Below are 21,619 nucleotides of genomic sequence, written 5' to 3'. Positions count from 1 at the left end.
CATTTAAAACAATTGCACTCTGGTTGCATCTGAGGTGCTTCTATCAACCTAGCCAAACTTTTTGCAGAAGTCAAGAACATAATTTAGCCAATAGTTATTGACTTCCAATTATCAATGGAAACACAAGATGTAAATCCTGGTTCTGCCCTTTCCTTTCCTAGTCCTCGTGAAGGACCTTGGCAGGAAACATGAGCAGTTTATATCCCTCCAAAGATACTGCCTGGCCTGATGACTTCCTCCAGCATTTTGTGTGTGTTGCTCCAATTATCAATGTTTTGGAAATTAATTGAATGATCAGAATTGATTAAACATAATGCTGTGATTTATGATGATATCTATGACTTTACAAAACTTAATCCAGGTGAAACAGAACTGTACTGCTTCAAGAACTTGGTCAACACTGCTTACTGACTCAAGAATATCTGAGCTGTTGCAATTTCCGTTGCCAGATCTTTGTTTTACCATAACCAATTACCCATCTCCAAAACCCAGCAACTGTGCTCACAAAACTGTTACATCCTGGTCACTGTCCTACCCAGTTCAGTTCTGTAGTGAAGATAAACTAATAACAAGCCGTGAAATGAGTCATTTAAAGTTATTCACATCTCTGAGTATGGTGGGGATATGGAGCAGGCTGCCAGAAGCCATGTAGAGACAGGTACAAAATATAACATTTAAAAGGCATTTAGGTAAGTAAATAGAAAGGAGATTTAGAGCACTATGATTTGGATGAAAATTGAACAGATGGTTAGTTAGTTTGTAGATGATACAAAAATTGTGATGTGGATGGTGTAAAAGTTTCCAAAGTTTACAGTGGAATATACTGTATATTCTCTGCAATTATACAGTAGTCAGACAATTTACTGTTCAACCTCGGCAAGTGTGAGGTGTTGCACTTTAGGATCTCTAATGTAAAGGGAAAGTGCACAGTTTATGGCACTTAATTAATTCTGCCATTGAATTGAAGATGTAATGTTGCATTTTTATAAAACTCGTGTAAGGAAAGAGTTAGATTTTATTCCTCCTTGTGTATGCTTAAATAAACGGATTGCTTTGAGAAAGTAAAAGAGAAGTTCACAGCAATGTTTTGAGAAAGTTGAGGGAAGACAAGTCGACAACCATAATTGTAGAAAATGGTGCAAACCATGTTTGTCTGAGGAAGGTGAGATCATTGTGCAGGTGCAGCTACCAAATACATGGCAATGCATGAGAAAACAAAGTGTAAGGGGTTTTGAAGGGTATAGAAGGAGGCAATTCCTTCTGTAAGGACAGACAGAAGAGTGAGAAATGGAAAAAAAGGGAGAGAGGGGGAGAATCCTCCTCAAGATTTGTGTTAATGCCAGAATTAGAGAAGATAGGGACAAGTCTGTCAAGAGAGTAAAAGTATGTCAAGAGAGAGGGAGAGCGAAAAGGCTGCATGTTTCTATGTTGGCATTCTGCAGATTGGTTTGTTTAGTGTATGATAAGTATTTGTTTTCTACTACTTCATTGGCCATTTGTTTTCTCTTCTGTATTGCATGTATTGTATGAAACTAATAGTGTTTAACACACATACAGTTTCAACTTTGCAAATATATATATACATACCTATCGCTGAATCAGGAAAGAACAGAAAATGAATTTTAAAATAATTTCTAGTTAGGCTAAAAAGGAACAGGGAAACCTATGTGACCTTATCCTGTCTCTTGATCCTGGTGTCCCTGATGATGAAGTAGCATCAGGAAACATTCCCCAAAGTTTCACTGGCTGCTCAATGTCATTGAGAGTTTGCTACAACAAGGTCTATTTTTATTTTTAATGTGGTAGGATTTTGTTCTCAGCAAGAGTTAAAATTAGACTGGTTAAGAACACTGAACAAGTTAACCAACTAGATGACGTGCAAAACTTTTGAAGAGGCAGCTGGACCCAAATATCATTCTCACTGCCTCACAAGGTATCAGAGGTGGGTGAATATTGTGACGATTCCCAAAAAGAACCACAGTAGATGGGTCTTGTCTCTTAGACAAAACAACATCAACAAGGTTCGTATGCTTGGCAATAGCCTCTTCTGAATTGACACTTGCAAATCTAACTGAAAGTTGAACAAGCCCATCTCTGGTTTCTAACTGCTGTTGTATTTCTCAACAGCAAAACAGGAATCTGAGCTTAAACACAAGAGATTCTGTAGAGGCTGGAAATCCAGAGTAACACACACAAAATGCTAGAGGAATTCAGCAGGTCGGGCAGCATCTATGGAAATCAATAAACAGTTGACGTTTTGGACCAAGACCCTGCATCAAAAGTACATAGCACTAGTGAAACATAGTAATGTTTTGTTGGCAGCAAACAAAACTGCTAGCTACTCTATTAATTCCCCTTTTCTTGTACAAAGATCATAGCAATCAATAGCCTGTAACTACTCTTTGAACCACCTGTACAAGCTGACATTTTTGTCGTGCTCCGGGGGATTCAGTGAACTGGAGTCTCAAAAGTGTAATACGGTCATGGGTAAGGCCAGATCGGGGTGACGGGGCCCAGGCCTGAGAGTGAGGAACGAGCCACGTTTGGCCATCGCTGGAGCCTACTCGGGGCTGGATCAAAACAGCAGGGCCAGGGCCCAAGCCCAAAAGCAAGTACGTAATGAGCTAATGTTTGGCCTATTTAAGCGCTAGACCAGATAGGAAAGTTCATGCTGTTGGGATGGGCCAGTGATCAGCTCCCTGCTCCATGAAATTTATTCATCTCTGCGCAGAAATGACTCTGCAGCTGTGACCTGCAACTAATGGGTTCCTGGACCGGCTGCAGTGATGAACTGGCTTCATGGCTGTGAACTCTGCGGTTCATGTTCTGAGTGCTATTTGTTCACTTTTTAACATTTGCATAATTTGTCCTTTTTTCGTATATTGGGTGGTTAACGTCTTTGTTGTATGGATTTTTTTTAAATGGGTTTCTTTGTTTTGCGGCTGACCGTAAGGAGACAAATCTCAAGGTTGTATAAAATATACATACTTTGATAGTAAATGTGCTCTGAACTTTGGAAGGAAAGTGGGAAATGCCAGAATAGGAATGTGGGGGGAAGGAAAGGAGGACAAGCTAGAAGGTGACAGGTTGAGTCTGGTTGAAGAGTCAGAGGCAGCAGAGACCACAGAGAGGGAGCAGTGAGAGAAGTTCTGCTTCCAGTTCAGGAAGTCTGAAAACCTCCATATTTGAATCTCAAAGTCAAGTTTATTCTCATATGCATAAGCACGCATGTACACTCCTCCACCTCCCTTGAGAACTCCTGGCGTGACACCTCGTTAGACACACCTGGTGTAACAGTGGTCAAATATAATTGGTTCTCAGCTGTTACAGATGACGTGCTGGTAGTTGATCAGCAGAGACTTCTTTACTCTGACCTGGTGGAGACACGTGCCTGTTAATCATAGTCCTCAATTCATCCAGTTTCAGGTGAAGTTAATCAAGAAAAAAGAAATGCTACCTCTGCCTTTACCTGACGTCACTGTCTGGTCCGTGCAATGGATTGTGTAGCCCTCAGGTGGCGCGCTATGTCCAATAAACCAGGGATGAGCCAAGAGTACACAGTATTCCCTTGAGTCTCTCTGATAAGAACATAAAAAGTAGGAGCAGGAGTAGGCCATCTGGCCTGTCGAGCCTGCTCTGCCATTCAATAAGATCATGGTTGATCTGGCCATGGACTCATCTTCACCCACCTGCCTTTTCCTCATAACCCTTAATTCCCCTACTATGCAAAAATCTACCAACCATGTCTTGCATATATTTACTGAGGTAAATGTATTCATTGCTTCATTAGGCAGAGAATTCCACAGATTCACCACTCTGGGAAAAGCAGTTCCTCCTCACCTCCAACCTAAACTTACTCTCCTGAATCTCGAGGCTATGTCCCCTAGTTCTAGTCTCACTTACTAACGGAAACAATTTTCCTGCTTCTATCTTATCTATCTTTTTCATAATTTTATATGTTTCTATAAGATCTCCTCTCATTCTTCTGAATGCCAGCGAGTACAGTCCCAGGTGACTCAATCTCCCCTCATCTCTACAATCAACCTGGTGAACCTCCTCTGCACCACCTCCAAAGCCAGTACATCCTTCCTCATGTAAGGAGGCCTGAACTGCATGAGGTACTCTTGGTGAGGCCTCACCAGTAGCCTGTACAGTTGCAGCATAACCTCCCTGCTCTTAAATTAAATCCTTCTAGCAATGAAGGCCAACATTCCATTTGCTTTCTTGATAGCCTGCTGCACCTGCAAACCAACCTTTGTGATTCATGCACAAACACTCCCAAGTCCTTCTGCACAGCAGCATGCTGAAATTTTTTACCATTTAAATAATAATCTGCTCTTTCATTTTTCCTTCCAAAGTGGACGATCTTGCATTTACCAATATTGTACTCCATCTGCCAGACCCTAGACTACTCTTTTAATCTATCTATATCTCTCTGCAGACTCTCTGTATCTTCTGCACAATTTGCTTTTCCACTTAGTTTAATATTATCAGCAAACTTTGATACACTACACTAAGTCCCCTCTTCCAGATCATTAATGCACAGTGGCATGCAAAAGTTTGGGCACCCCGGTCAAAATTTCTGTTACTGTGAATAGCTAAGCGAGTAAAAGATGAACTGATTTGCAAAAGGCATAAAGTTAAAGATGACACATTTCTTTAATATTTTAAGCAAGAAAAGTTCTTTATTTCCATCTTTTACAGTTTCAAAATAACTAAAAAGGAAAAGGGCCCAAAGCAAAAGTTTGGGCGCCCTGCATTCCAGTATTTAGTAACACCCCCTTTAGCAAGTATCACAACTTGTAAACGCTTTTTGTAGCCAGCTAAGAGTCTTTCAATTCTTGTTTGGGGGATTTTTGCCCATTCTTCCTTGCAAAAGGCTACTAGTTCTGTGAGATTCTTGGGCAGTCTTGCATGCACTGCTCTTTTGGGGTCTATCCACAGATTCTCGATGATCTTTAGGTCAGGGGACCGTGAAGGCCATGGCAAAACCTTCAGCTTGTGCCTCTTGAGGTAGTCCATTGTGGATTTTGAGATGTGTTTAGGTTCATTATCCTGTTGTAATCGCCTCTTGATCTGGGCCGACATTTACGTGCCAGGCGGCAGCTAATTAATTTGCTTGTTTATTTCGGCTTTTTTCTTAAAGATGTGCTGGGTACGTTCCGGCCACGGCTGCACCACTGCATTCTTCGCGGCAATGTATCAGTCCGCGGCCCGGAGGTTGGGGACCACTGATCTTATGAATGTCTTTTATGTGGCACTTTATAGAATGTCTTCTAGAAATCCAAGTAAGTAACATCCATCTGTTCCCCTCTATCCACTGACTTCATTATATCCTCAAAGAACTCCAGTAAGTCTGTCAAACAGGATCTGTCTCTGCTGAATCCATGCTGCATCTGCCTGATGGATCCATTTCTTTCCAGATGCCTCACTATTTCTTCTTTAATTATAGCTTCAAGCATTTTTCCAACTACAGATGTTAAACTAACTGGCCTATAGTTACCTGCCTTTTGTCTACATCCTTTTGTTTTTGAACAGTGGCGTGACATTCTCCGTCTTCCAGTCCAACGGGACCTGCCCAGCGTCCAGAGGATTTTGGTACATTATCACCAAAGCCTCGACTATAGTTTCTGCCATTTCTTTCAGTACCCTGGGATGCATTCCATCAGGACCAGGGGACTTATGTATCTTCAGGCCCACAAGTTTGCTCAGCAGTACCTTTTTAGTAATGGCTATTGTATCGAGGTCTTCACCTCCCATCGTATCTATAACATCTCTCTTTGGCATGTTAGACGTGTCCTCCACCGTGAAGACCAACACAAAATAGTCATTCAAAGCTTCTGCCATTTCCTCATTACCCGATATTAATTCCCCCTTCTCGTCCTCTTCGGTACCTACATTCATTTTAGCCACCCTTTTCCATTTTATATAATTATACAAACATCTCTTATCTATTCTTATACTTAGTGCGAGTTTATTTTCATAATCTAGCTTCCCTGTCTTTATTGTTCATTTAGTGATTCTTTGCGGTTTTTCAAAGTTTTCCCAATCTTTCAAGTTTCCCACTCTTGGTGACTGTATGCACTAGCTTTTAGTTTGATGCCTTCTTTTATTTCCTTAGTTAACCAAGGCTGACTCTCCCCACCCTTACTGTCCCTGCTTTCAACTGGAATATACTTCTGTTGAGCACCATGAAAAATCTCTTTGAAAACCTTCCACTGTTCCTCAATCGTCCCTCCATATTGCCTGTATTCCCAGTCTACACTTGCCAAATCCTCCTCCATCCCATTGTAGTCTCCATTGTTTAGGCATAATACACTGGTTTTAGATTAAACTATGGCACTCTCCATTTGTATGAGAAACTCAGTCATACTGTGATCACTCTTTCCAAGAGTGACGAATTTTCCCCATCTCGTGCACAGGACCGGATCTAAGATAGCACATTCCCTTGTAGGTTCAGTAACATGCTGTTCAGGAAAGTCATCATGGATGCATTCTGTGAAGTCCTCCTCAAGACTGCTTCGACCAACTTGATTCACCCAATCTATGTGCAAGTTAAAGTCCCCCATGATAACTACTGTTCCATTCTTACATGCCTCAGATATTTCTCTGTTTATTGCCTGTGCCACTGTAATGTTAATACTCAATGGCCTGTAGTCAACTCCCACCAGTGATTTTTTTCCCTTTACTATTCCTAATCTCTACCCAACATTCTGCTCCTTAGATCTTGTATCATCTTTCACGATTGCCCTGATCTCATCTTTAATTAAGAGTGCTACTCCACCTCCCTTACCTTCCTGCCTATCCTTCTGTTTTACCTGATATCCTTGGATATTTAATTCCCAATCCTCTTCACCCTGCGACCACACCTCTATAATGGCCACCTAATCATACCTCTTTGTACTGATTTGAGCCACAAGTTCACTGACTTTGTTTTGAGTACTACTGGCATTAAATAAACTAACATTACACTCATTGTGGTTTCAAAATCTTGTAATCTTTTACTCTTTTGCACTTGACTTTTCTTCACTCCACTCTTACTCTTCTCATCTTTTGCTTTTTCTTTATCTTTATCCACACATTTCTTTTTTACTTTATCCATACTTCTCCAACCTGTTGAACATACCCCCTACTACTTAGTCTAAAACCCTATCCACAGCCCTAGTTATGCAATTCGCTAGGATTCAGGTACCATCACAGTTCAGATGGAGCCCATCCCATTGGTACAGCTCGCTCCTTCCCCAATACTGGTGCCAATTTCCCATGAATTGAAACCCACTTCTCCCACACCAATTCTTGAGCCATGCATTTAACTCTCTAATCTTCTTGACCCTATGCCAATTTGCATATCTCTTGTTTTCTAATGACTGCTCATTGACCAGAAAAATGTCGGGTGGGGGTGGTCTTAAGTTCTAGTGCTTCATTGAGACTTATCCTGAACTCCCACCTAATGGCCATGTTTTCTGACAGGATAGAAGTCCCCTGAATATTTCCGAGTGCTGTACTCACCTTCTGTGTGGTCTACTCTGCCAACTCTGTTGGGTCTATCTACTGATCATATGATACCTAATGTATGTATTTAAATGTCTTAAAACATTGTTCATGACTCCAGTCACTGTGGCTGCAGGGTGTCAATTTCAAAATGTAATATTTCAGTGTTCCCCAGCCGCCTGCAAATTGTCATCGCACTCTAGTACCATTGAATAAGAGAATAAAGGGAGAAAAAAGATTACGGCACAGCGGTGGATGACAGACAATGCTGAAGGCTTGTTAATCACAGCTGATGTGTCTATACAGAGTAAATAGGTGAATGTGATCAGGAGAGGGGAGGTGGAACATTGCACCAATGAGCTAAATATGGGCAGCAGACATATTGGCCATGACCTAACATGATGTAAGGATCATTACAATGATTGTATTTGAGCACAATGCTTTAATGGCAGAGGTTAGGACAACAAAGAGTGATTGCAGGAGGCAGAGGAGCAGCTACAGGATTAATTTGAGTCAGGGGACTGGGCCATGTTCAAGGACTCATCTGTGATCTAAATGAATACACCATGGGTGAAATGGACTTCATTAAAACAGCTGAGCCGAGTGTGTCCCCACTAAATCATTCAGGGTCTTCTCCAATCAGAAACGCTGGATGAACCATGAGATCCACAATCTACTGAGAACCAGATCAGATGCATCCAAGTCTGGTGACCAAGAAAGTTACAAGACATCCAGGTACGATCTCAGGAAAGCTATATCATGGGCAAAGTGGAGATTTCAGACCAAACTTGAACCAACAAAGGATTCTCGACAGTTGTGGCAGGGCTTGAATATTATTACCTATTATAAAGTTATATCAAGCGACACAGGTGACAGCAGGGCTTTGCTTCCAGGTGAGCTCAATGCCTTCTATGCTTATTTTGACCATCAAAACATGGAGAAACCATCACAAGCTCCCATATCCCCAATGATCCTATGATTTCAGTCTCTGAAACTGACATAGAAACATAGAACATCGACAGCACAATACAGTCCCTTCAGCCCACAAAGTTGTGCCGAACATGTCCCTACCTTAGAAATTACCAGGCTTACCTATAGCCCTCTATTTTTCTAAGCTCCATGTACCTATCCAAAAGTATCTTAAAAGACCCTATGGCATCCACCTCCACCACCTTTGCCGGCAGCCCATTCCATGCACTCAACCACTCTCTGAGTAAAAAACTTACCTCTGACATCACCTCTGTACCTACTCCCCAGCACCTTAAACCTGTGTCCTCTTGTGGCAACTATTTCAGCCTAAAAAGCCTCTGACTATCCACAAGATCAATGCCTCTCATCATCTTATACACCTCTATCAGGTCACCGCTCATCCTCCGTCGCTCCAAGGAGAAAAGGCCGAGTTCACTCAACCTATTCTCGTAAGGCATGCTCCCCAATCCAGGCACCATCCTTGTAAATCTCCTCTACACCCTTTCCATGGTTTCCACATCCTTCCTGTAGTGAGGTGACCAGAACTGAGCACAGTACTCCAAGTGGGGTCTGACCAGGATCCTATATAGCTGTAACATTACCTCTCAGTTCCTAAATTCAATTCCATGATTGATGAAGGCCAATACACCATACGCCTTCTTAACCACAGAGTCAATCTGCGCAGCTGCTTTCAGCATCCTGTGGACTCGACCCCCAAGATCCCTCTGATCCTCCACACTACCAAGAGTCTTACTATTAATACTATATTCTGCCATCATATTTTATCTACCAAAATGAACTAGTTATCTGGGTTGAACTCCATCTGCCACTTCTCAGCCCAGTTTTGCATCCTATCAATGTCCCACTGTAACCTCTGACAGCCCTCCACACTATACACAACACTTCCAACCTTTGTGTCATCAGCAAACTAACCCATCCCTCCACTTCCTCATCCAGGTCATTTATAAAAATCACGAAGAATAAGGGTCCCAGAACAGATCCCTGAGGCACTCCACTGGTGATCGACCTCCATGCAGAATATGACCCGTCTATGACCACTCTTTGCCTTCTGTGGGCAAGCCAGTTCTGGATCCACAAAGCAATGTTCCCTTGGATCCCATGCCTCCTTACTTTCTCAATAAGCCTTGCATAGGGTACCTTATCAAATGCCTTGCTGAAATCCATATACATTACATCTACTGCTCTTTCTTCATCAATGTGTTTAGTCACATCCTCAAAAAATTCATTCAGGCTCATAAGGGGCGACCTGCCTTTGACAAAGCCATGCTGACTATTCCTAATCACATTATACTTCTCCAAATGTTCAGAAATCCTGCCTCTCAGGATCTTTTCCATCAATTTACCAACCACTGAGATAAGACTCTATAATTTCCTGGGCTATCTCTACTCCCTTTCTTGAATAAAGGAACAACATCCACAACTCTCTGATCCTCTAGAACCTCTCCCGTCCCCATTGATGATGCAAAGATCATCGCCAGAGGCTCAGCAATCTCCTCCCTCACCTCCCACAGTAGCCTGGGGTACATCTCATCGGGTCCTGGCAACTTATCCAACTTGATGCTTTCCAAAAGCTCCAGTACATCCTCTTTCTTAATATCTACAAGCTCAAGCGTTTCATTCTGTTGCAAGTCATCACTACAATCACCAAGATCCTTTTCCATAGTGAATATTGAAGTAAAGTATTCATTAAGTACCTCTGCTATTTCCTCCGGTTCCATACACACTTTCCCACTGTCACACTTGATAGGTCCTATTCTTTCACGTCTTATCCTCTTGCACTTCACGTACTTGTAGAATGCCTTGGGGTTTCCTTAATCCTACCTGCCAAGCCCTATTCATGGCCCCTTCTGGATCTCCTAATTTCCTTCTTAAGCTTCTTCCTTTTAGCCTTATAATCTTCTAGATCTCTAACATTACCTAGCTCTCTGAACCTTTTGTAAGCTTTTCTTTTCTTCTTGACTCGATTTGTTACAGCCTTTGTACATCATGGTTCCTGTACCCTACCATAACTCCCCTGTCTCAATGGAATAACTTCCCTGTCTCCTTGGAATAACTCCCTTGTGTCATTGGAATAACTCCCCTATCTCATTGGAATAACTTCCCTGTCTCACTGGAATAACTCCCCTGTCTCACTGGAATAAGTCCCCTGTCTCACTGGAATAAATTCCCTGTCTCATTGGAATAACTCCCCTGTCTCACTGGAATAACTCCCCTGTCTCACTGGAATAAGTCCCCTATCTCATTGGAATAACTTCCCTGTCTCATTGGAATAAATTCCCTGTCTCAATGGAATAACTTCCCTGTCTCATTAGAATAAATTCCCTGTCTCAATGGAATAACTCCCCTGTCTCACTGGAATAACTCCCCTGTCTCACTGGACATGCGGGCAGCCTTCAGGAGGGTGGACCCATGAAAAGCATTCAGCCCAGTTAGAGTACCTGGTCAAGTACTAAACACCTGTGCTGATCATCTGGCTAGAGTGTTCACTGAGGTACTTAACCTCTCGCTTCAAGCACGCTTCAATTATACCGGTGCCTAAGAAGAGTGAGGTGACTTGCCTCAATTGTTATCACCCAGTGGCATTTACATCCACAGTGATGAAATGTTTTGAGAGGTTGGTGATTAAACACATCAACTCCTGCCTGGGAAGCAACTTAGATTTGCTCCAATTAGCCTACCAAAGCAACAGGTCTACAACAGATGCCATCTCGTTGTCTCATCATTCAACCTTGGAACATCAGGACAACAGATGTGCATAGTCATTATTAACTGCAGCTCAGTGTTCAATACCATCGTCCCCTCAAAACTAATCAGTAAGTTTCAAGACCTTGACCTCAATACCTCCTTGTGCAATTGGATCCTTGACTTGCTTACTTGCAGATGCCAGTCAGTTTAGATTTGCAACATCTCCATCAGCACTGGTGTACCACAAGGCTGTGTGCTTAGATCCCTGCTCTACTCACTTTACGCTTATGGCTGTGGCTAAGCACAACTCCAATGCCATGTTCAAGTTTACTGATGTAGGCCTAATCTAAGGTGGTATATCAGCATACAGGAGGGAGACTGAAAATCTGGCTGAGTGGTGCCATAACAAAACCCTCCTGCTCAGTATCAGCAAGATCAAGGAGCTAATTATTGTCTTCAGGAAAAGGAAACCAGAGGTCCATAAGCCAGTCCTCATTGGAGGATCAGAGGTGGAGAGGGTCAGCAACTTTAAATTCCTTAGTGTTATTACCTGTCCTAGGCCCAGCATGTAAGTACAACTATGAAGAAAGTACGGCAGTGCCTCTACTTCCTTAGGAGTTTGCAAAGATTCAGCATGACATCTGAAACTCTGACAAACTTCCATAGATGTGTAGCGGAGAGTACATTGACTGGCTGCATTACAACCTGGTATCAAAACACCAGTGACCCTGAAGGTAGGTATGTTCGTGGCCTTCTGCTGCTGTCATCCATCCACTTCAAGGTTCAGAGATGCTCTTCTGCACACCACTTTATTTGAGTCACTGTCGCCTTCCTGTTGGCTTGAACAAGGCTGGCTATTCTGTATTTTCGCTTGCAGAACTGCTGCTTACTGGATGATTGTTTTTCACCTCATTCTCTGTAAACTCTAGAGACTGTTGTGCGTGAAAACCTCAGGAGATCAGCAGTTTCTGAGATACTTAAACCACACCCTCTGGCACCAACAATCATTCCGTGATCAAAGTCACTTAGATAACATATCTTCTCAATTCTGATGTTTGGTGTGAACAACAAATGAAATTTATGGATGATTCATATATTGACAATGAGGTTGATTGAAAAACTTTGGATTGCAAAATGATATAGATGAAGTGATAAATCAGACAGGTGGCGAACAGGTGGAATTTAATACAGAAAAGTGTGAAATAAGAAATTACAAGAAGAGCAACAAAGAAATGGCTAGTAAGTGGGAGGATACAGCAAAGTGTGGAGAAGCAAGGGGACGTACAGTGTATCTTCAAGGTATAGATTACAAACACAGGGAGGTTATGCTGCATGTGCTTGATTACTGTGTAGATTCCTGGTCACCACAGGACAGAAAATATGTGATTTCACTGAAGAAGACACAGAAAAGTATAGAATACTGGAAAATGATGGCTACAGGAAAGGTTGGATAGGCTGAGGTAGTCTTCTTTAAAACAGAGGCAACTAAGGTTGAATTAATTAAGGTGTACAAAAGTTATAAAGGGTCTAAATCAAAGATTCAATGTATATTTGTATTATCAAAGTATGTACAAAGAATACAGTTCTGAGGTTCGCCCTCCCGCAGGCAGCTGCTTACAATCCTAAGTGATCAAAGCCAAACAACAGATAATGTGCTCAGCTTTCACTGCATAATTAATCACAAAACTCCCTAAGCACAAGCATTTCCATCTCATCTCAGAAGCATTGACTACATTTATACAGATCACCAACAAATCAAATACCCACCAGCAGTTCTGTAAACTATTGATATTCAGACTTTCTTCTGCACAAGACGCCAACTGCCAAAAAGAACGATTCAGCATTTTGCAGCTGTATAGAAACAGCAAAGATATTTGCACATAAGGGGACCATGAGGTTTACAGACACTCAGTGCCTGAAGCAGTTTTACTTTATGGCATTTATTACCTAAAAAAAATACATTTAACAGAAAACTATAAAGAAAGAAAATCACAGTTCTTTATTTTTCAAAATAGGTAGTAGTATTTGAATATAAGCAAGATTCATGTATAACATATGAAAACAAGTTTACCAGCTCATCTCCCATCACCAAAACAATTCAAAGTGAAAATCTGAGAACTTAAAAAGAATGACGCTAAAAGTGCAAATATTTTGCACATCTTCAGATTAACCTACCTGTGCATTCAAGTATTTTAAGTATGAATTTCATATAAAAGGAACCTGAAACACCAACTGAATAATAAAAACTTAGATTACGATTGAAAATTGAACTGATATCAAGAGTAAAATAAATTGTGAATAGTAAAGAGGTGCTCTATAACATATGCTGGACATTTAATTATTGAACTAGAAGACCACATTTGGGAAAAGCAATGTTAGTTGGGTTAACAACACCTAGTGCTGAATAAAAATGAAGATTGCATTTTGCTTTGTAGAAGAGTCAAGAATGCTATGTAAGCAGAAGGAGTCTGGAATTTACTGCTTGATCCCTGGAGGCCCAGAGGTGGCCTGTCTTCTGGTTGGATGTCTCTCTCTCTCTCTCTCTCTCTCCCTCTCTCTCTCTGTGTGAGTGGCTGAGAAAGGAACTTGTTTCGCCGTTGTTGTCTTGTTTTGTTTGTTCTTGTTGTTGCTGCATGTGGTGTTCTGCTAACATTGTAGGCATGCTATGTTGGGACTGGAAAGTATGGCAGTACTTGTGCACTGCTCCCAGCATACTCCTGGTTGTATTGGTTGTTAACATAAACATTCCATTCCACTGTATGTTTTGATATACAGGTGATAAACAAATCAGAATCAGAATCATTTAAAAATACCTGGATGTGTATTGAAAGAACCGTAGCTGCAGGGATGGAGACCAAGAGTTGGAAGGTAGGTAGATGTACCAAGGTTTGTAGGTCTTTTATGACTGACATGGTCATGAGGCCACATAGCCTCTTCCTGCATCATCATTTTTTTTTTTGTCTTCTGTAGGCTTGTTTTTAGTCAACAATAGAAAAGATGAAGATGCCCATTAGCTTTGCAGACTGTTATTTGAAAATGGATTTAAAAAGTACTTCTCTTTTCCAGCATTTTTAATGGAAATAGCACACAACTGAAATCTCTGCAATTTGTTTCCTTCTGAGAAAATTAACTTCAATTGTAAATAGAATTGGAGATGGAGTTGGGAAGTTTTTAGAAATTGTCAAGTAATGAAAGTCTAGTAACTGAATCTGGATCCTACTAGTTCATTATTAACTGTGCAAAAAAATTACTCCACCATATCATTCAGGAGAAGAGTAAAGTCAGCAAAATGTAAAGATGCCCAGCTCAAGATATTGGTTACTTCAAAACTCTCAATAATTAATAAAATGGATTAATAATCAGATGCTATCACAAATATATAAAATGTAATAGAAAAAAACTGCTTTTAATAAATGATCAGTTTATTCAGAATATACTTTTAATGACCAAATGTTGCTCTGGCAGAGTGGCTGTATTTGTGGAGGGTTCAATACCAGAAATGTCCCTTTTCAAGGAACTGAGTAGGGGAGCCTGAGGCTTCACAAGGCCTCTAATCCAGTGCATGGCCTTACCTGGAGTCCCTGTGCACTAGTACCAATTCCTGTGTCTAAGAAAGGCATATTTCTTGCGGAGCCCAATGCTTTACAAGGCTCCAACCCAGTTCCTGGGCACCGCGGTACCCTTCTATGTCTAAGAGAGCAACGAGAACCTCCCTCCCATTGTATTCTAGAAGAGAAAAGACACAGTGCTGGTCTCTTTCTTCTGTAAAAGGCACTGATAGGTGAAGGAGTCACCCGAGTAGGCAGCCATGACTGATCTCAGTGAGAGTGACACCCGCACAGCTCGAGCTCAGGACTATGTTCCACCAGCGTGTCCTCACAGGTGGGAGGGAGTCAGAGACCTGTGTGCTAACCTCAATAGGGAGTGGTCATCATGCTCCTCCCAGATTTGTTAGAACTCAAAACTACTTTAAAAAGTAGCCATTTGAAACATGATATTATAACATAGAAATGTGTCATGGGTCTGTTTGATCTTGTCTTAACCAAGCAAAATGTTAGGTCTAGAAAATGTGAAGGATAAATGAGTTAGGCCTGTGATCAGTGGAAAGAAGTATTATGTCCTCTGTTTTGTGAATGGTCTCGAATATTTGGTAAATCCTGTTGTATTTCTGATATCCTGTTATATTTGGATGAAACCATACAAAAGTATACAATTTTATAAAATTTACAACAAGACATTTGTGGCTCATCATATATATTAAAGGACATATATTGGGAGAACTTAAAAAAAGATAGCATACTTAAGCAACAATTCAAGACAGCTGTAGAAGAACACCTCAATGAAAAGGAAACAACACCTATTTGGGACAGATTTAAATAAGCTATACAGCAATCAGCAGAGTAGATAATCTCAGTACAAGAAATCCAACACACCAACAAGGGGTGGATAACCCAAGAAATTCTAGATCTGATGAAACAAAGAAGGTTAGTGAAGAATAATGAAGTGCAATACAGAGAGCTAGACAGACAGACAGCTAGACAATTGTGCAATATTGCAAAGGAAGAATGGCTGAATCAAAAATGCAGTGAAGTAGAAAGCCATATTAACAACAGCAAAGAAATGCTCAAAAAAATTAAGGAAGTTACTGGAATTAAGAAAACCTCCTCTACAGGATGCATAAGATCAGCAGACGGATACATACTAACAGGTCCAGATAAAGTATGTGAGAGGTGGATTCAGTATACAGAGCAGCTGTTTGAGGACAATAGAGGGGAACCCCCAGATATTAAACACCCTGCCTACCTATTACCAAAGAAGAAATAACTAAAACAATGAAAAGCATGAAACATGGTAAAGCCACTGGACCTGATGAAATTTCAGTGGAAATGATACAAGCCCTAGAAGAACTGGGCATAGATATTCTTTTTGAACTGTTCAATAGCATATATGAGTCTGGTGCATTGCCTGACAATCTCTTGAAATCAGTATTTATAACTCTGCCAAAAATTCCTGGAACTATTGACTGCAAAAATTATAGAACAATCAGTCTTATGAGTCATATAATAAAGATTTTGTTGAGAATTGTTCTGTGTCAAATTAAAAACAAGCTAAGGCCAGAAACTTCTAAACTACAATATGGGTTTACTGAGGATAGAGGAACTAGGAATGCAATTTTCATACTACGAATGCTTTCAGAAAGGGCAATTGAATATCAAAATTATGTCTTTTTATGCTTTATTGATTTCACTAAAGCATTCGACAAAGTGCAACATGAAAATTTATTTCAAATTCTCACTAAACTAAACATTGATGGAAGGGACCAACAACTGCTTCAAATTTATATTGGAACCAAACAGCGGCAGTCAAAATTGATGACAATATAAGCAGTTGGACTAAAATTCAAAGAGGAGTTAGACAGAGATGCGTTGCTTCACCGGAATTGTTTAATACCTATAGTGAAATGATTCTCAGAGAAATAGAAGATCTAGATGGGATAAAAATTGGAGGTGTTAACATCAACAATATAAGATATGCAGACGATACCACCCTAATAGCAAGTGCTGCAGAAGACCTACAAATCCTCCTAGACAAAGTAGTACAAAGAAGTGCAGATTTTGGTCTAACCGTCAACTGTAAAAAAACCAAATGTATGGTAACATCAAAACAGCAGGATACTCCCAACTGCCAATTGTACATTGGTAACCAAGAGATTGAACAAAAGACCAGCTTTAATTACCTTGGTAGCTTTATATCACAAGATGCTAGAAGTAAAGTAGAAATAAAAAAAAGAATTGCCATTGCCAAAACCAACTTCCAAAAACCCATTTTTACCAACAGACATATTTCTATGACAACAAGGCTTAGGCTACTAAAATGTTACATCTGGTCAATCTTGCTGCATGTTTCCGAAACATGGACTGTAACACCAGAACTCCAAAGAAACTCAGAAGCAACAGAAATGTGGTTTCTTAGAAGAATGCTGAAAATATCATATAGAAATAGGGTAACTAATGAGACAGTACTCCAACGTGCCCATACAAAAAGATCTTTACTGAGAACATTAAATGAGAGAAAACTTAAAATTCCTGGGCCATGTCTTCAGAAAGGGAGAAATAGAATGCCTTACAAGGCCGTATGCCTGGGAAACGCGGAAGAGGAAGGCAAAGAAGAAAATTTATGGACATGGTGAAAGAACTAACAGATCTAAGTGTGCAAGATATCATTGACGCTGCATGGGATTGTTTGATGTGGAAAGCCATGATCGCCCAAGCGTGTAACATGCAAGGCACATGAAGAAGAAGAAGAACTAATTTATGGCATAAATAACATCAATTTCCTTTCACATAATGATAATTTCAATACCTAGCTTTAAGTCCCTCAAAGTACACTGAATGGAGGGCCCTATTTTTTGCAGGGCAGATCCTCTGAAATGTTTATGCCCAGGCAGTTGAAGCTGTTCACCATTTCAATCCCTGACCACTCAATGAAGACCGGTGTTTTTTCTGATTATTCCCCCTTCCTGAACTTCACAATCAATTCCTTGGTCTTGCTGATGGAGTGCAAGGTTGTTGATGCAACGCCACTCAACCAGCTGTTATGCATTTAATTTTCTGCTGTGCTTGTCTACCTTATCAATTTATCTTGAAGAACTTAACCTCTGCTGAATTTCAAATCAGGTATACAGTTTGACACTGGAATAAATTCCTTCAGTGTCTAAACTTTTCATTTGAAAGTTTGTTTTTAATTCGTCCATGGAATAGTTGAGAAAAAATACACTGAGCAATGTTTTAACATAAAGATATGTCTGAGAATTAAGAAGTAAACAGATTATGAAACAGTTTTATGCTTCATTAGTTTCAGCAAGTCCAATAAACTGTCAACCTTTGATTAAATGGGGGAAATCTAGAAGTTCCTGTCAATGATTGCCTGGTCTTCCAAAAGGTACAAAGTTGGAGTGTTCAAAGATAGACTCAAAGCAGAAATGTCCTATCCTCTGTGAACATTAACCATTAGTTCAATATTCTTGATGGTAGTATTAATGAAAAAGTTACAATTGTGTCTTGCTTATTCATGGTTCTATTGGCCTATTCTTTGATTTATCTGCAGTTACCTCTAAGAAGTGCTGGTGAGTGGTCTTCTTCGATCAATTTAGTCATGTGTTTGAGGTACTCCTGTACCGCACTTAAGCATAGAGTTCCAAAAGTTTTGACTCAGTAATAATTAAAATACAATGTATTTCCAAGCAGGATGTTGCGTAATTTGTAGGGGACTTTGCATGTGGTGGGGTTCCAAAACATGTTACACCTATCGTTTGTAATTGATTGAAGTCAAGGATTTCTTTACAAATTCGAAGATTCAGCGTATATTTATTATCAAAGTATGTATTCTTGACCCTGAGGTATGTACCCTGAGATTCATCTTCCCACAGGCAGCCACAAAACAAAGAAACACCATGGAACCTGTTCAAAGGAAACCCAATGCACGGAATCCTGACTGAGTTTCTTGCAGCCATGGTTCACCGATGATGGACATAATACGTGTATGTGGTGGTGGATGGGATTTCTAACAAACCGGATCGTTTTGTCTAACCCAGGTAAGCAAAGAGGGTTCAATCATGCCCCAAATTTGTGCAATGGCCATTGACAATGTTGTGCAGAATTTAAGGGCCTTAACTTCTCCCTTCAAAGTATCATAATGCCAAATCATTCCTGAAGTGAAGATCATCACTTCACAAAGCTATCTCATTTGTTACATACTCCCCAATGAAGCTCCTCCACATCAGCCTATAGACATGGAACCCAATGCTTAATTATTGTTAAAAAGGTATCAGACATCATGTTGTTTCTTATGTTGTTAAATTAGGGAACTATTAAAAACCGCAGCACTTTTTAAAATCCATTTATGGAATTTGGACATCACTGGCAAGGTCATTATTTATTTTCCATCCTTAAGATTGCTTTCAAAAAGTTGGAGATATTAAAATGGTTGGGACTAGGAATTTCAGGGACTGAGACAATTGATTTCCAACAAACACAAATATCATTATTTGTGTAATATATCACTTCAACCTGTGGAGTTTTTGCCTTGAATCCTATTAGCATACCTAGTAAAAAGCTATTTCTCAAGGGCAGTCACCTCAGCAATTCAATTCCTTACCTCATACTTGGACAATGGCCGTTAAACATTCTTTACCATGTCTGAAGTTTGGATTGTAAACACCCTCATGAGTGGAATGAAGAATCCAAATGATGATGAGCATTCCTTTATTTAAACTTAAGCAATTCACTTTACCAGTTCACAATTCTGCGTCTGGTGAACTTACTGCTCATGACTCATACATGGACCATCAAATCCTTGTGAGTGGCCCTTGGACTTGAGGTATGTGATAGATCAGGTTTCCTCTGCAATGAGCAGTTGACTTTTAAATTCTTCTCAATGTGCAATTTTTGTCTTCTAATGATTGTTCCAATTACAGTAGAAATTGATCTTCACAGCCAGGGTGTAAATTTAACGCCTGATGTTGACAAGAGCTACCAGTGTTTTTCTGATGTGCATGCTAATTAGGAAATTAGTTGGATTGGGTTTACCTTATTTTTTCTGAACTGGATGTAAATGAGTAGCTTTCCACATTCTTGAGTAGACGGTAGTACAATAAATTTTTGAAGCTCCAATCTATGGCCATAAATATTTTAGTAACAAAAGATCTTTTAAGCCATTTAAATGCATTAGCAATTGTATGATCACCAAATGGATTCAGCAGACTTGACCTTCCAGAACAGGAATACAATATCTATGAGCATTGGGCAGGCCTGCATTGTGCCAGAAAATATCGTGAAGTAGGACTGAAGCATCAGGTTACAACTCCCTCCCTCTCTAGCATCCTTTTAGCCAATATATAATCACACAGAACAAGATGGAAGATCGAGGAGCAAGACTGTTGTATCAAAGGCATATGAGGGACTGTTGTGTACTTTGTTTCAGAAAGACATAACTCTCTGGACACAGTGCTCCAGCCCAAGGATTTTCTTCACTAACTGAATGGACCAGAGAGTGATGTCGGGAACAGGAAAGGCAGCAGCCTCTGCCTCATGATAAGCTCATGTTTCTCAGTCCTGTCCCAATCATGTTCTTGCAACAGCAAACATCTGGTGGTTAAATGCCAACTATCCTACTATTCATGGAGCTCGCTGGCTGCAGTCTACATCCCACCTCAAGCAGATTTCAGTCTCTCAATCTAGCACTTAGGGAACCGAATGCTGAATGCCATAATCGACAAATGTGTAACAGTAAACCCTGGCGGTGGTATCATCTGCAAGCTTGTAGATGGAGCTAGTGCAGGATTTGGCTACGCAATCATGTGTATACGGTACAGGCAGTAGAGTGACGGCTGAGGATGTAACCTTGTGGTACACTAGTGCTGAGTAACTTCAAAAAAGATGGAGTCAAATTTGAAGGGAGGGATGGCGAATACAAGACTAAAGGTGTTGTATTTGAATTCAAAGTATACTAAACAAGATGATCTTACAGTGCAAGTATGACACAGAGTCATTGCTGAAAGATCACAGCTGGGAGATTAACATCCAAGGACACAAATTCTATTGCCTTCGCAGTACGTTGCTTACAAAGGTGAACAGAGAGTTAAACACCTTCTCAAAATTCACCCAAGCCAGAAGCTTTCTTCAGGGTTTTTAATGAAAAAACTTGGTGACAATGCAGAAAATTAAGTAAAACATGTATTAGATTCAATACAGAATTGTCGCAAACCTGAACATACTAACATTATCGATTGCTCTCACAATCAGTGTTAAAAAATACAAATGCAACATTCTATAGCTATGCTGTGGACTAGAGTGAACTCATGGCACAATGATAGCTTAATAGCGATTAACAATAAATGTAATATTTCCTTCAAAGGACATCTACTAAAAGCTTACTAATATTAGGAAAACTTAAGACTCACAAATATTGCTGTTTCAAGGCAAATAAGTGGATGGAGATGGAAGTCTTTCTACTGTGTTTGCTCCAAGTCGAAAATCAATTTAACCAAGTGATCCGATTTACCAAAATGCAGTCTGGATAAGGAATGGTAGTTGTAACAGTGGTCTAGTGTGCTAAGACCTCTGGTACTGCAGGTTATATGCTAATGGTAACTGGGCAAGGTTTTCTTCAAACAAGACTGGTTGAAGACCCCGGCTATGATTTGAAATGCATCAGGATCAACTATTTTTGTTTGGACATGGCATCATGCAGTATTTCAAGCACTTGAGTATAGTCGGCCACTGGTGGTATGTAAACTGCAGTCAGGATTATGGAGGAGGACTCCCTAGGTAAATAGAATGGATAGCATTTGACCATTACGTGTTCAAGATTGGGGGAACACAAGTTCAACAGAACTGCTACACTGAAGCACCACTTAGAGTTTATCATGAAACACACACCTCCACCTTTTGCC

This window comes from Mobula birostris, chromosome 7, assembly GCF_030028105.1.
Source record: "Mobula birostris isolate sMobBir1 chromosome 7, sMobBir1.hap1, whole genome shotgun sequence".
Classification (NCBI taxonomy): domain Eukaryota; kingdom Metazoa; phylum Chordata; class Chondrichthyes; order Myliobatiformes; family Myliobatidae; genus Mobula; species Mobula birostris.
This window is presented reverse-complemented; position numbering follows the sequence as displayed.